Source organism: Eleutherodactylus coqui, chromosome 7 (genome assembly GCF_035609145.1).
Source record: "Eleutherodactylus coqui strain aEleCoq1 chromosome 7, aEleCoq1.hap1, whole genome shotgun sequence".
In the NCBI taxonomy this organism is placed as follows: domain Eukaryota; kingdom Metazoa; phylum Chordata; class Amphibia; order Anura; family Eleutherodactylidae; genus Eleutherodactylus; species Eleutherodactylus coqui.
This window is the reverse complement of record NC_089843.1, coordinates 67237821-67254022: the sequence shown is the minus strand read 5'-3', so window position 1 is coordinate 67254022 and position 16202 is coordinate 67237821.

The following is a 16202-nucleotide window of genomic DNA, read 5'->3' as shown; positions in this document are numbered from 1 at the left end:
ATTACCTGATTTGACAGCAGGACGCATGCGCAAGCACTTGGCGTCCCGGTAACCAGGGCGATATCTTGACAAGGTGAAGGAGATCACATGATCCTACAGCGCTGTGTGCGGAGTGACGTTGTGACGCGATGACGTCACAGGTATCGCGAGACTTCGCTGGGGGAGTGTAACGAGGCAGTGTGCTGATTGGACAGAAAGGACAAGCCCCAAACAAGAGAGGTGGAGCTACGCATACTTAAGGAAGGGAAGTACACCCACAGACCAGCTCTGTCTCACTGCGGTCAGGTTGGCTGCTAGTTTAACATCGCGGCCAGCGTGGCTGTAACTCTCTTCTATGCCCCGTAATTGTGGGCTTTTTGACTCCTCTGCCGCGTAAATGTGGGCCTCTTGACTTTTCTGCCCCGTAAATGTGGGCTTTCTAAGCATTATTTGCCGCATAAACGCGGGCTTGTTGAGTAATATTTGCCCCATAAATGTGGGCTCTTCTTGACTCTACACGCCCCGTAAATGTGGGCTTTTGGCTGTGAGAACAGACTGGTGCCCAGCCTTATGAGCTTACATATATTCTAATTGCAACAAGCAGGGGCTGACGCACCTATTGTCTATTGCTATCAATGTAGACAGTACAAGCAAGATTGATTCAGTATCTGTATTTACCCCGTAAATGTGGGTTTTGAGAGGAGGAGAAAGTGATCAGCTTTAGAAACCGATAGATTGCTTTTGGTAAGACATCTGCGAGTTACTCTAGGCTGATGCACTGAACTTTGGTCTGTCTTTATCAGTGCAGACTTCTGGGTTCTTATAAACGGAACCAATCTAAATAAAGCAGGTCATAACGTGTATGAATTGGAGTGTACACAGTTAAAGAGACAACAGAAGGGCTTTAACAAGCCAGAGTGTGATATAAAAATATTTTCCATCCTGATGAAATGACACGTATGTGTAGTGTCATAGAAACGCGTCGATGGATTTAGATGGATTTATAGATTGAATCAACTGAATAAAGCTCCATATTCGTGAGAAAGTTTGACCGTAAAAACACTTATCAAACAGGCTCACGAATAACTGCAATACTGTATATACATGTGAAGAAAAACTATCTACACTGTAATAAACAATTTTGCTTCACTGGTTTAGTGTGATAAGAGAGTAAAAATTAACAGTTAAAAGTTCTACGAACGTAACGGGGTGTGTCAGGTTTGATCTATTTTGACACCCTCCGCGACTGTGGGTATTGGAAAAATCTGGCTATATACACAAACGACTGATAGCCATTTTCGCTTCGTCCTAACATCATACGGACATATAAGCTTTTTAAAGGAATTTATTTGTGCAGATATGCATACGGCTCTTTTTTAAATATATATAAATAAAGGTTTAAAATTTTCGCATCAGTCAAGTTCTTGTCGGTGAAGAATTGTTAGTTTATAAGGACTCATAGGCCACTGTAACTTCTACCATTATTGTTCCAAAGCGAATTCCTTTTAATATATGCTTTTTCCCTTGCCTTTCACCTTATGGGCACTTTCTGTGCATATCTATTTTTACCATTTGACTTTATACATTATATATTTATATATATATATATATATATATATATATATATATATATATATATACACACACACACACACACCTGTATTCTGTTATTTCTAGGCAGGTTTTTAATGTTCGTATTGTTTGTGTTATAGTAATATATGTACAATGATTTATTGATGGATTACTCCCCCCTCCCATTTTTTTTACATTATATGTTGCCACTGTTGTTTTTAGCTATATATATATCTCCACACACACATATACAGCCCAGATTGGGGAGGAGTGACTGCTGAGGAACCTAGTCTGCAATGTGAACAATGCCATAGAAGCCTACATGGGGGCGTCCCACAATAAAGCTATATATATATATATAGCTGTATTGTGGGACACCCCCATGTAGGCCTCTATGGCATTATATATAGTATATATAGATGTATTGTGGGATGCCCCCATGAAGGCTCCTCTGCAGTCACTCCTCCCCAATCTGGGCTGGCTTGAGTGGGTGGCTGCGTATACGTCTGTAGTGGATAATTTAGCTCCTCGAGTTAATAGTCTGGTTTGCTGCTTTTTGTTAGGGCCTACGGCCATTGTGTCGGCATTATGGCGATTGTGCCTGCTCTGCTCCTTATTAGGTACTGCATTTTGGCTCTTTTTCAGTGAAATATACTTTTGTTTTTCCCTCTCACCTCTGTGATTTTGTACTTATAATTTTAGTTTAAATTTTATATATGAAGTAAAACGATTATATACTTTGACAAAGGATTAGAGGCGGTTGGTTATTTTCATAAACAGAGGGGATGGGCTCTTGGGAGACATAGTGCTTTTGTGATAGATCTACTGAGTTTTATACTCACCCATAACTTTCTCTTCAACCTCCATTTCTTCTACAAGCTCAGGGGTACACTGATGGGGAGCCCATACGCCCCATCTTACACAAATGTATTCCTGGGCTCGTGGGAGGAAAGAATGGTCTTCTGCGAGGCAAATACAGAGTGGTCAGCGAAAATTATATTTTGGATTATAGCCTTCTGTTATGGTCTGGTACTTCTGAGCAGTTCAGAAGCTTTGTCGACCATCTAAATAGCAATGACATCAACCTCCGGATTACTTCTGAAATTCATAATACAGTGATCTCGTTTCTGGATATAAAAATCAGCAAGACAGAAAATGGAGATTTGATGTCCACACTATACCGAAAGCCTACAGCAACTAACAACTTGCTAGCCTGGGGTAGTCATCACCCTGCACCTCTTAAAAAGGGCATGCCTAAGGGGCAGTTCTAAGATGAAACTGCTCCTCTGAAGAGGATTTTATGCATGAAAATGGTAAATTACATCTAAGGTTCACCAAAAGGGGTTACACAGAGGAGGTAATCACGAAAGCCTTTAAACGTGCAAATAACTCCAAAAAATTTGATTTATTGGCTACGCGCAACCGGTATCCTGATCAGAAGATACGTATTATTGGTACTTATAATAATGGGGTCACACAAATGCTCAATTTACTCTCCCATTATTGGGACATTCTTATGGATTACCCAGACTTGAGAAAAATACTTCCAGAAAGTCCCCCTATTACATTCTGCTGAGGACGAAATCTTAGAGACAGAGTGGTGAAAAGTCACCTCCGGCAGGAAACTACATCAACCTGGCTTGATAAGGTGAATCAAGTAGGTACCTATAGTTGTGGTAAATGTGTGGCATGTAGCTTCATAAAAAATGGCGTCAGTGGACGCAGAAACGCGTGGCTTTTAATATATTTGTATGTGGAATATGGGGAATAAAATTACAACTTACTATTGACTTTGGTTCTTAGGAGCTTATTCCCACAGTACGTTCTGGGTTGTGAGTGTAGCGCAGCTATTGGAAAAGTTTTTTCTATATATATGATTGTATTTCTTTCCCCAATTTGTTCTCTGGAACTTTTGGGGTACTTTTCGAGCTGCTGCTCTCCAGATTAGAACTATCAGATTCTCAAGTACCAGTTTTTCTGGATAAAACTCTACCAACTGGCAAAGAAACCCTCTAAAGGCGAACTTGGATTCCCGGTGCAGGTGGGACACAAATTTATTTTTGTTGCCCCGCCTGACACCTGGTAAGTAGAATCCTCTATGGTTATATATTAATTTTAATTTTTCTTTTTTGCGATGGCGCTCTCCCTAACCTTTGTACATATAAGATCAAGGAATTCATAAATTGTCACAAACTGTGTATATTGCCACCTGTCCTTGCCCCGTAAATGAAGTGGGCAAGACCAGCCAACAGTTCAGAAGACGTATCATGGCACATATAGGTAACATTAGGAGAGGCTGACCACATGCACCAGCACCATAGGGAAAATCCCGAAAAACTAGTTTCAGGGTGTAGAATCAATAAAATCTTGGGGGCGACATGGAAATGTTAATAAAAGGCTTTTACAAAAGGAATGTGAATGGATCTATAGGATCGATTGTGTTTCCCCAAAGGGTTTAAATGAACCACTCTCCTTTGGCTGCTTTCTATAAAACGCAATATAATTTTTGTACCAGCAATCGGGGTAGTCCACGTCGCCATGCTTTGGATGTGGACTCCACCTATAGCTTCTAATGACCCCATGATATGAATGACTTGGGCCCCTGAAGGGAGTTATTTATGCATACTATAAGACTGCTGTATATTTTCTGTTTGATCTTACCTCTTGTTTGGTTGGGGTTACTCTTAGACTGAGACAATAACCGCAACGATTTACAGATACTCCTAGAGAGATATTCTTTTTACATATGTGCAGACATGATGTAATGTGTCTGGGTATGGTTAGCACAAAATGAAGATCGACCACTACGCATAAATGCAAACCACACACTAATTAAAATGTATTGTTTTTATAAAATGGTCACTATTAAAAAGGTCCCTACTTTGTCCCTTCTTGCATGCAAGTCTAAGGCAGTAACGCAGGGGACAAAGGCCTCATAGAGTGGAAGCCGTGCATGACACGGGGGGGGGGGGGGGGGGGGGTTGACAACCTAAGGGGAGGGGGGAGGTAAAGAAAGGGTTAAGGAAAGTTAAAGAGGCTTTTAGAAGTTTCTGGAATCAGGGGTAGTTTACTGGGATTGGTAGAAAGGGTAGGAGGCGGGGGGTTATATAAGGAGAGGGGTGGATACAGGGGCCATCTTGTTCTGGGAATTTTGAGTGAGAGAGAACTTAACAGGGACTACTCTACTATGGCAGAGATTGAGAGATTGCTGCAGGAGGTCCGGGCAGCGGTGACTGTTCATGGCCAGGACTGGCTGCAAGCCCAGGTATCTGGTCTGCTTGGCGGGGACAGTGGAGGAACGGCGGTTCCAGCAGTGGAGGAGAGGAGGTCGCGGCGGGCTAGACATCCGTCGCAGCTGCGAGACGATGACGTCACCCCTCCAGCTCGTCGGCGGCTCCGGAGTCCCTCCGGGGACCCTCTGGGCAGCGGTTCCCTTCCTAAGCCTCAGGGAGCGGAGCAGCGGTCCAGGAGGAATCCATGCAGGCTGCCGGCGGGCACGGTGAGCGGGGCTCCCGCTCCGGTCGGGGGGCAGGGCCTGCAGCATCAGTCGGCTTAGAGCAGTCAGGAGGAACGGAAGCCTCCCCTGGTGATGCACTGGTCGGGGGAGCTTCTGGCAAGCGTCCAGAGAGGAGAGGAACGGCCGCAGGGGCTGGTGGCAGCGACAGGAGCAGTGGGGAGGAGCAGTTTCCCTACGGCGCCCCCCCGTGGTGATGTACCGGCCAGGGGTCGGTCCAGACAGACCAGGGCAAGTCGGCAATCTCTGAACATGGACGGTCGGCGACAAATTTTGGAGGGTGCTGCTGGCAGCAGCACGGTTGGAGTCCGGTCAGTGGTGGTTGTTCCGGGTCGGGAGCAACGAGCGGGGACCAGTCGGAGCGCAACGGTCGAGCTGGCAGGACGGCGGCTGGAAGATGGCGAATTGGAAGGATCGGAGAGTGACACTGAAATGACGACATCCGGGGACCCGGCTGGTGGTGACACAGCTTCCATGCAGCATTGCTCCTTGTCTTGTGCGTCAAATGTAATTTGTGATAGAGTGGTAGGGAATGAAAGTTTTGATGTGAATGTCGGTAGAGTGAGCGGTGAATTTGGGGGTGAATTACGGGAGTTGTTAGGGAATGTTAGGGAACTTTTGCATCGTTGTGATAGTGATAGAGGAGCAGGATTACTAATCCCATCTCCAGTGGCGGCGTGGGTTCCGCAAGGGGCTAGAGGTGCAGTGAAAGTCGGGGATGGCCTGGGTTTGCTAGTGCCGGCGGAGGTTCAGCGTGGCGAGGGGGTGACGGTGGCAGTGCAGACAGAGAAGGATGGGGAGGCAGTAAGGCTGGATGACAGGGCAAAAGGTGAGGTCTATGTCTGCTTTGAGGGCCCGCTTGGGGCTCATTTAAAGAAGGTGGTGCGTGAAAAGATCTGGAAAGACGAATACGTCGAGATCTTTTCATTGCTACCTATGGAAAAGTTCAATCTAAAAAGGGGTTAGAGAACAGAGTATAAAAAAGAGGAGGAGGAGAAGAAACGTTGGAGGCTTATTCCGCAAACGTTTGCGAACTGGCTTCAGGCGTTTGCTATTTTGGCTGGAGTCATAGTGGAAAAGGCGCCGGAAAATTGTTCGGCCCTTTTCTGCTACATGGATTCCATAGGGGAGGCATATAGGATGTACGGGGGTCAGGAGTGGTTGCGTTATAACGAACAATTTCGTTAACGCAAAGCAGTGCGCCCCAATATCCGGTGGGATCACAAGGATATTGGCTTGTGGCTTAAGGTTATGGCCCCAAGTCCTTTCCTGGGAGTGCCGGATCTTCCGGCGCAAGCAGTGGAGGAAGCTCTGGCGCGAGCGGCGGGGCATCAGGAGTGCGGAAGGCGGGGGGGGGGGGGGGGGGTTTGCTGGCAATTTAACGAAGGCCAGTGTAAATTTGGAGCAAGTTGTCGTTTCAAACACAATTGCTCCGTGTGCAGCGGCTCATCCCATGGAGCAGCAAAATGCTTTAAGCGCGGAAAGGGAAAAAATGCAGGGTCGGATAGTAAAAGGGAGGACACCGGTGAGGGTTCAAGAGATGGCCCCCTTTCTAAGTAAGTATCCAGATGTGGAGAAAGGGCGGCTGTTGTTGGGTTTTTCTGAGGGTTTTGTAATTCCGGCGCCTTTGCATCCGGTTCCTTGCGAGATAAAAAAAACCTACGTTCGGCGTTACAATTTCCGTCGGTGTTAAAGGAGAAGCTGGAGAAGGAAGTCCAGTTGGGACGCATGGCAGGGCCATTTGGGGCCCCTCCATTTCCTAATCTGGTGATTTCTCCATTGGGGGTGGTTCCTAAGAAGGAGCCAGGGAAGTTTCGGCTTATTCACCATTTGTCTTTTCCAAAAGGCGGATCGGTGAATGACGGGATAGCTCCCAAACTATGTTCGGTGGTTTACACGTCATTTGATGCAGCTGCAAAATGGGTGCAGAGATGCGGTAGGGGGCGTTATTAGCAAAGACAAATGTTGAATCGGCTTTTTGTTTGCTGCCGGTTCACCCCGATAGCGTTCATTTATTGGGCTGTGTCTGGGAGGGGAAGTTTTTTGTTGACCAATGTTTGCCTATGGGGTGCTCAATTTCGTGCGCCTATTTTGAGGCCTTTAGTTCGTTTTTAGAGTGGGTGGTTAGGGATGTGTCCAGTTTGCAATCTATTTTGCATTACTTGGACGATTTTTTGTGTATAGGTCCGGCAGGTTCGAGCATGTGCGGTTCCCTTTTGTCTACGGTGCAATGGGTGGCTGAGAAATTTGGGGTTCCATTGGCACCCGAAAAGACGGAGGGTCCAGTTACTTGCCTGAGTTTTCTTGCTATCACAATTGATACTGAGAAGATGCAATGCCGCCTGCCGGAGGAAAAATTGATTGCGCTACATTTGCATTTGGAGAGGGTGGCTCAGTTGAAGAAGGTCACTTTGAGGGATTTGCAGTCGTTGCTCGGTAAGTTGAATTTTGCGAGTCAGATTATGCCGATGGGGCGAGTGTTTTGTAGAAAAATGGCGCGAGCGACGGCCGGTGTTAAAGCGAGTCATCATTTTGTGCGTATCTCTACAGAGATCCGGGCAGATCTGTCAGTTTGGTCCTCCTTTTTGCTTAAGTATAATGGGAGGTCGTTGTTCATGGACGAGGCGGTGGATAATTTTGACTGTGAATTATTCACGGACGTGGCTGGGGCTTTTGGTTTTGGAGCTTTCTTTCGGGGACAGTGGTGCGCCGGTCAATGACCGGACGATTGGCGGCGATACGGGGCTGTAAAAAATTTGCTATTGCTGGAGCTGTTCCCAATCGTGGTGGCCGTGTTGATTTGGGGTGAATGGTTCAGTAATAAGAAGGTGCGCTTCCACTGCGATAATATGGGAGTAGTGCAGGTGATTAATAGCGTGTCGGCCCGGTCGCCGCCAGTAGTGGACTTGTTACGGCATTTAGTTTTGTCTTGCTTGTCATTGAATGCATGGGTGGTTGTGGTCCATGTTCCTGGGGTGGAGAACAATTAGCAGATGCTCTTTCTCGTTTCCAGTGGGATCGTTTTCGGGAGTTGGCGCCGAAGGCGGAACTGGAGGGCCTGCGTTGTCCACCGGAGCTATTGAACGTGGTACACGTGCGGCGGAGCAGTTGATTGCTGGGTCGTTGGCACAGGTCACATGGTCCGCTTATTTAGCGGCTTGGGAGCAATGGCAGCGATGGTTAAGTGAATTGGGGAGTGAGTTGTCGGAAGATGATCAGGTGATGGCGTTGCTTGCTTGGTTGGGGAATGTGGCCCTTATGGAGTGGTCAGTTGCTAGGGTTAATCGTTTTATGGCAGGGTTGGCATTTGGTTTTAAGTCTCGACGGCAGCGGGATTTAACAAAAGCCTTTTTGGTGCGGCAGGCGTTGAGAGGTTTTCGGAAGGATAAGTGGGTAAAAGATAGGAGGCGGCCAATTACTTTTGAGTTGTTGGGAAGGATGGGGGCTGAGTTGGAAAGTTTTTGCACAGACTGTTATGAGTTGCAGTTATTTCGTTGTGCATTCACGTTTGCATTTTTCGGGGCATTTAGGTTGGGGGAATTGGTTTCTCCCAGTAAGGCAGTTCAGGGGGGTTTAGCTAGGGCAGATGTGGTATTGCTTGACAACAGGTTGCAGATTTGGTTGAGACGGTCTAAGACAGATCAGATGTGCAAGGGCAGGAAAGTATGTTTGGCGCAGGTGCATGGCGCGTTGATGTGTCCAGTGCGATGCTTTAAGGATTATGTGCAGTTGTGCCAAGGGGTTACGGGGCCGTTGTTTTGTCATAAGGACGGGGCCTTTTTGTCTCAGTATCAGTTTAATGTGGTCTTGAAAAAAACTGTCGGTTTTGGGTTTAGGAGAAGCTGGGTATTCGTCTCATTTCTTTTGTATTGGGGCAGCAACGGAGGCGGCTCATTGGGGCTTATCAGAGGCGGTGAAAAGGATTGGAAGATGGGAGTCCAGTAGGTACCAACTGTATGTTTGTCCTGAACTGGTGTAATTGGTAGTGGTATGAGTGGTGTGTGTACTGCCAATTATTTAGATGTATGGTTTTTAAAAAAAAATTTAAAAAAATTATAATGATACAGTCGGTCAAGTGGAGTTGGGGTGATTCGTCATTTTTCTATCCCATTACAGGTCTCAGGTATCCAGTTTTGGTCTGGCTGATGGGCCATTCTTTCGTTTACTGGGCGGCAGAGAGGGCAAGGGTGCGACCGACAGGGAGGCAGTTAGGGTTAGCAAAAGAACGGGTATTAGTGCGATGGCTGGGTGTGAAGGGTATGAAGTGGAGCCAGGTGTTGGGGCAGGTGGACAATTATGCTAGATTAGACAGGAGTCCGGACATTTTGGTCTTGCATGTTGGAGGCAATGACCTGGGGAGTCGTCCGGCGCGCGAGTTGCGCCGTGACATCCAGTATGATTTTCTTCGCTTGCATTGCCTCTTTCCGTGCACGATCATCGTGTGGTCGGAAATTATCCCAAGGAAGAGCTGGAGGGGGGTTTGCTCGACTGAAGGAATTAACTGGGCTAGGGTAAAGCTGAACAGGCACGTGTCGGCTTTCGTTGCAAGGAATGGGGGAAGTCAGCGTGCGCCACATTGACCTGGAAAAAGGTGATTGTAACTACTGGGCAGCCGATGGGGTTCATCTAAACGATATCAGGACTGATATATGGGCAGTTGCGATTCAGGAAGGCGTAGAGAGGGCATTGGGCTTGTTGGGGGCGGCGCAGACTTAGGTGTAAGCCGTGCTTGCGTTGGCGGGTGGGGGGTCCTTGGAGTCGTTGGAATTTGTATGGGGGGGGGGGGGAGTTGGGTGAGCATGGGCTCACCTGCTTAGACTCCCTCCTTAGGTATTGATATGGTGTCTGGTGCGATTACTTGGCTGGTGGAGGGGGCAGTAGACTTCCTCCGGCTTAAGTGACGGTAGTGGTAGCCACCCAATGGGTGGCCTGTTGCCCTTGAGCCTGTCTGCCTGGCTGTGGGGCTAAGTTATTGTTTTATAGTTATAGTCGCACCAGATTTCGTGGCTCCAAGGACTTCCCCTCGTACGTTGTATAATCTTGTTTTTATATGTTATTTATTGTTTGTTAATAAACTGGCTGCTGTGGCCAATTTAGCCAAAGAAAAGACTAAGTGTTTTTATTGGGGAAAAGGGTTGAAGGTTGGCTACAGCGAAGGGGGTTCTGCCCTCCCCGGGTCATGTAAAGTCTACCTGAGTTTATAGACACTAGCTTGCATTTTTGGGTGTCAAAACAGGACAGGTAGGACAAATACCTTCCCTTTTTTTCTGCAGATTTCCGGCCACGGGGAAATTCGTTTACCTCGCTCCAGTTTCAAATTTCTCTTGGGCATCTCTACAATTTCCGGTATTGCGCAACACACCTGCAAGATTATCGTGAGAAAACCGCTGTCCAAGGTTCTTCCACCGCCCAGAATGAAACCTTGGAGAAATATTGCAGAAGGGTTTTTGAGCTTCACAGAATTACAGAACTGTATTGGTGCCCTAGACAGGGAGCATATTTGTGTGCGTAAAGCTGCTGTACTCCAGGTCCCAAAATTTACATTTTAAACAGTTTTTTTCTTTTCTTTTGACAGTTGGAGACAGCTAGTTCCAGTTTGTACTGGTTAATATCGGGGCCTATGGAAGCACGACGGATGCACAGGCATTCATGGCTTCCTATATGAGGCAGCAACTTCAGGTCGAAGACTTCATAGTCCCTCCCCTGCATCCCTTTCCTAGAAAGAAAGAACCTTCCGTACCCTATTGCTTCGTTATAAACAAGGGCTTTGGCCTAAGTTAGCATGTACTGCAACCATTTCTGCTCCAACACCTCACCGACTCACGCCGGATATTTAACTCAACTTGTGAGGACCCAGCGTACTGTCAAGTGCGCTTTTGGCATCCTAGTTGGCACATAGCATGTTTTGGCGGGGGGCGATTCAGCTGGCTTCGGGTAGCACTGTAGCTCTACATAACTATTGCTAAATCCATGATGACCCACACGTTGTTGCACAGGAGCTCTGAGAAAATCTACATATACGGTCAAAGTTGTGCCAGCCATGGACCAAACCCACATCATCTGCCCTCCGTGAGGGAGCTGTTTGCAAGTTACTTTGCCTCCCTTGCGGGCTCGGTGCCTTGACAGCAAGCCAGTCTGCCAGGTCGACAGTGATAGCAGTAGTCCTGGTCCAAATACACCATATGTACTTTTTCTGTTATGTTTTCCCTTTTTTTGTGCTGCTCGAGCCACATGTGATGGCCTTCCCTTTGTATTATTTATTGCTGTATGCCGAAAGGAACACCCTACATTTTGGTCCCTTCCAGGAGTTTATATAACCTGGCAAATAAAACCACCAAAAACTGTGTATTGTTTCTACCTTTGCAAATTGTCACCCTCGTTTATATTTTGTTATTATGGCCATGTGTGTCTATGTCCCAAAGGCAGATCGTCAATCTACAGGTGGCAGACTTCCTGGGTATTCAGAGCATTAGCCTTGGTTAATTTGGTTAAACAATCCTAAAGCAAACACTCGCCAGAGTTCGTTTAGCATGGTATACCATTGAATACATGGCATTGACAACCAAGGGAAAGCTTGGCAAAGACTTTTTTCATAAGTCTTGGAGAATGTGAGAGCACTATTGAGGATTCCAGTAGAGGGAATGGCGGACTGGGCACCTTTATTGCATTTTGGCATTCATCCAACACATTAGTTTAAAAGTGTCATACTCAGCATGCGTGTCCCATATTTCTCCCATTGTGGCCTCTGGCCCATTCCCTTTGGCGACCCAGCTGCAAGCCAAGGCCTGGGTGCTTCAAAAGTATGGGAACCTACAAATGCTTAAAGTTTGCTAGCCTACATGGGCTCTTGACAATATTTTGCCTCCTGTGGCTACAATGTGACTACTGTGATTGGCGAGAGGTATACTTGTGCTTCATCATACGTGATCTACCTCATTACCTGCCCTTGTGGCATGGGGTATGTTGGCGAAACAACCATGGAGGTGAGATCACATATGGTGAAGCACAAGAGCACTATCCGGATGAGAAATTTGAAGTTACCGGTATCACGACATTTTGTGGAGACTAAGCATAATATTAGTCAACTCAAATATAGGGTCATTGACCATATCCCCCTGCTTCTGAAGGGTGGGGATAGAGAGTCATTACTCAAGAAATGTGAGTTGAAATGGATATAGGAGCTCGATACCATGCACCCTAAGGGGCTTAACCAAGAATATATTTTTCAGCCATTTCTCTGAGATCTTGGGACACACATCATTATATTGACTGTGCACATGTTTTTAACTATGTAAATTTATTTGTTGATTCTATGTCTTGGTATATGTGTAATTATATTTATATTTGTTTGTTTTCACAGGAATTCTCTATCGCTGGTTCCCTCGCCTCACGTCAGCTGTGACTACAATATGTTGTCTTTGAAAAACCTGCATGTAATAGTAATAAAATTGTGATTTGACACGTCAGATACCATCTTTGTCTCTAAATTCCTTTCTATCACCGAGGGGGAATAGTCAATATAGCATGTATTATAGTTCCAGGTGTTTATGGGGATATGATATGGACATAACCGGTTGGTTGTCTCTGTCCCCATCCCTTGGAAATAGAGAGGCTTATTATAAGCTGATATAATCCCCTGCGTCGGACATTATATAAATAATTTACTGGACTGTACAGGGATATTATGCATATATGCAGTATATTTTACCATTTTGAGCACAATCCATTTATTGTAATGCATTTCATATCTATTATTTGGGGTAAATAACTTCCTCTCCCTGTATGCATATGGGAGATGAATACAGGGATATATTTATGCAAAATTAATATAATATAATTAGAAGGTATACAGGTCTGTCCATCCCTGATGAGACAAAGTAGGATGGTTGATTGTGTAATATATAGATCGCTGTGCCTCCTGAGAGCAGTGGGATCTCGTCATGCATCTAAGAGGAGTCAAACAGATGCTTTTGGCATACAGCGCATGCGCTGGGAACACATAAGGTGTTTCTGTGCTCTGATGAGGCCGAGTATCGGCTCTCGCGACGACGGAGATCCCGTGCATGCGCAGTGAGGAGGATGGCGCTGCGAGGCATATATGACTGTGTCTACATGGATTGAGTCGACTAGGCTATGACATCATCTATCATGCGCCAGGCAACAGCCAGGACGTGGAGAACGGGGCAATCAGCGATGGATGAGGTACACCTGTGTATATTATGACTATTGGTTTGTTCACTTCACATTGCCTTTATATAGTGTGCACTTAGAGGACTATGTATTAGTAGCTTGAGGAAGGTCTATTTGACCGAAACGTTGCTTTTTTCTATGTATTGGGGTAAATAAACATTTTTTGTATCTTTCTACATCTTTGATTGCTGCCAGTTACTATTCTCTTTATCTGGACTGTATTTGTGGAGCTCGTCTGGTTTGGGCTCTGTCACTGGCGTTTGCATTTTTTCTGCCTGACTCTAATAGAGGACTATTGCAGTGCTGCTGGAAATTGATCTCTACTGTGATTGGCGATTTCTGGAGTAAAGTGAGCTGCAGGTGCGTTTGTGACTTACAAGTCAGGACATAATGCATATTTTAACAAGGGGTAGAGGGCCGTGATAGTTTTTTTTTTTCTAAAACAAGCCAAGGTATTACCAGTCTGGCTTTGCAAAAGCATCTCATGACATAGTGTAGCCCCAGACAAGTAAGATAGGACTACTACTCTCTGACCCTCGTCTTGGGACAACACATGCACAGTAACATCGTAGGTATAGCTGGGTGTACGGAGAAGGAAACTAAGCTCATTCATGGCCAAACGAAATGTGTCTGTCCCCGTTGCTGCACCGAGACAGAAGGCAGATTACTTTCCCATGCTATAACTCCGCAAACTTGTCGCTCGACCTCAAATATCCGGTGGACCTGGCAGGAAGGTAGGGACTGCCTGACCTTCCACAGACATACTTTATTCGTGCACATGGATGAAATAACAGGGTCTTTCAAGCCCAGGGCAGAATGCAGTGGTAAGCACTAAAGCACTTCTATCCACTTGTGATGAGTGCCTTTGTTTTTTACCACTAGTTGCCTGCAAAGATAGGAACTGTGTTCAAGCTTTTCTTTTAGCGGGGATGAGATTTTCCGTGTGAGACACAAGACCCCAATGGACACCCATAGAATGCAAGCCCTGTCCTAGCAGCAAACCGTGCCACAACTGAATCATGAGAATGTTTGTGTAATGCCCTATTCCTTTGAACGACTCCATGCATGGTGTATTTCCATATTGAAACAAGCTGGAAGGCCAAGGACATTCCTGGATGTTTTGACATTGGGCCTGCGAGGGACCTGGGGCTAATGAACTAGGCACCACCACCTCTTTTGCTGCATGCAGCTACTTGGCCTGGTTGCCTAATGGCTGGGAATGTAGCTGGTGGGCTGGCAACGCTTTCAGATGTTGTTGCTGCTTGCCTTGCTCAAGGAATGTTTTAGACAGTCCTGCAGGTGAGGAAACAAAAAAAAAAAAGATTCAATACATTATGGGCCATAGCAGGTGACAGAATAAACACCCAATTGTATTTGGCAAATAAGAGGAGGCATAGCAGGCACAATACCATTTTCCAAACAGAAGTCAATAAAAGCCAACCAAAACAATTTGAAACAGTGCACTCCGGGCTGCATCATATTGTGGCCATATATTCACACAAATGGCCCATTGGCACAACTATGACCCTGGCAGTTCTGAAGTTCCGGGAAATATCAGATCAGTGTGGCCCCACTAGAGACATATTGCCAGTTTCAAAGGGGTGAAAGCAGAGCCGTTGTAGCTGCAAAAATGACCCTGTATTAGCCCCCACGGCACAAAAAAGGATTTAGTATCATACTAACTATATGTATGAATACATTACAGAATCTAAACATTCTGTATACAACCTATTGAACACGAACTCCCAGCATCCTTCGGCTTTTAAATCACATTTGCCTGTTCATTGTACACTATACAATAAAGATTTGTTTTATGCTAGGGTTGACATAATTTTGGGCATTTGTTAAGAATAATCTTTATTTGTATGGTGCTGACTTATTCCGCAGTGTAAACAAGTTGTTTGCCTTGCGCATTTGTTGCCTTGTAGGCAAGCTTGGCATAACCTAAGGGAGTCCTGTCTCTCCCGGTCTTTTTTTCTTATTATTTCTCATTTTTGAAGCTGCATAAGAATTCCTACCACCAATGCGACCTGTCATGGTGGGAAAAGATTCTATAAAATGAGCATCTGCATAAATGAGTAGATAGCATGTTACAGCTAATTGTTAGCTAAGGCCCAGGTTTCCTAAGGTATACCAAACATGTCATCTAGAGTTCAACATATTCCCTAGGAGTCTCAATATTCCTGGCTAATGTGTGACATTGAGTCTTTGTGAACTTGACCGGGGTTGAAAATCCATATCTGATGAGCAACTTGACATCCCCACCTCTCTACTAGACTGAGCAGCATGATACTTATGCCTTGATCACAGCAATTCCTCGGGGGCTGGATCTTTCACACTCTACCTCAAAGGTGCAATATATTTGTGTATGCAGTGTATGTTTGAGTGAGCATATATGTATGTGTATAGCTTACGAATATATATATATATTACACACACTGCAGCTTGTTAAAGCTGATAGTTTATGACCAGGTTTCCTAAGGACGCAAAACATGTCATATCTATAGTTCAACGTGCTAACTGGCAGTCTCAATATTCCTGCTAACATGTGACATTGAGTCCTTCTACACTAGTATACCTAAAGAAGTAGGGATTGCTGTAATAACATTGTAAAATATCAGATAACTTTGGTGAAATCTTGAAAGAAATTATATTGGCATTACATTTTTTTTGTTTTTACTGGACAGCAATTATTTCATGCTCAGTCATACATACTATTTGTAGAATATAGGTTTGATGTTTCAATTGGATCAAAATCTTCCCTTTCCATTGCAAATTTGGTTGCAGAATGGTGGAAAGGTTCATTAATTTTCTTTACATGTCATCTGTCCAGTTGCTTTGTTAGTGATATCATCTGGACATACGATATGGCAACCATACCCTCATTTTTGCAAACATTCTACAACCTTTTTAGACTTGTTACTATTCCATTTGGAAGTTGCCATTC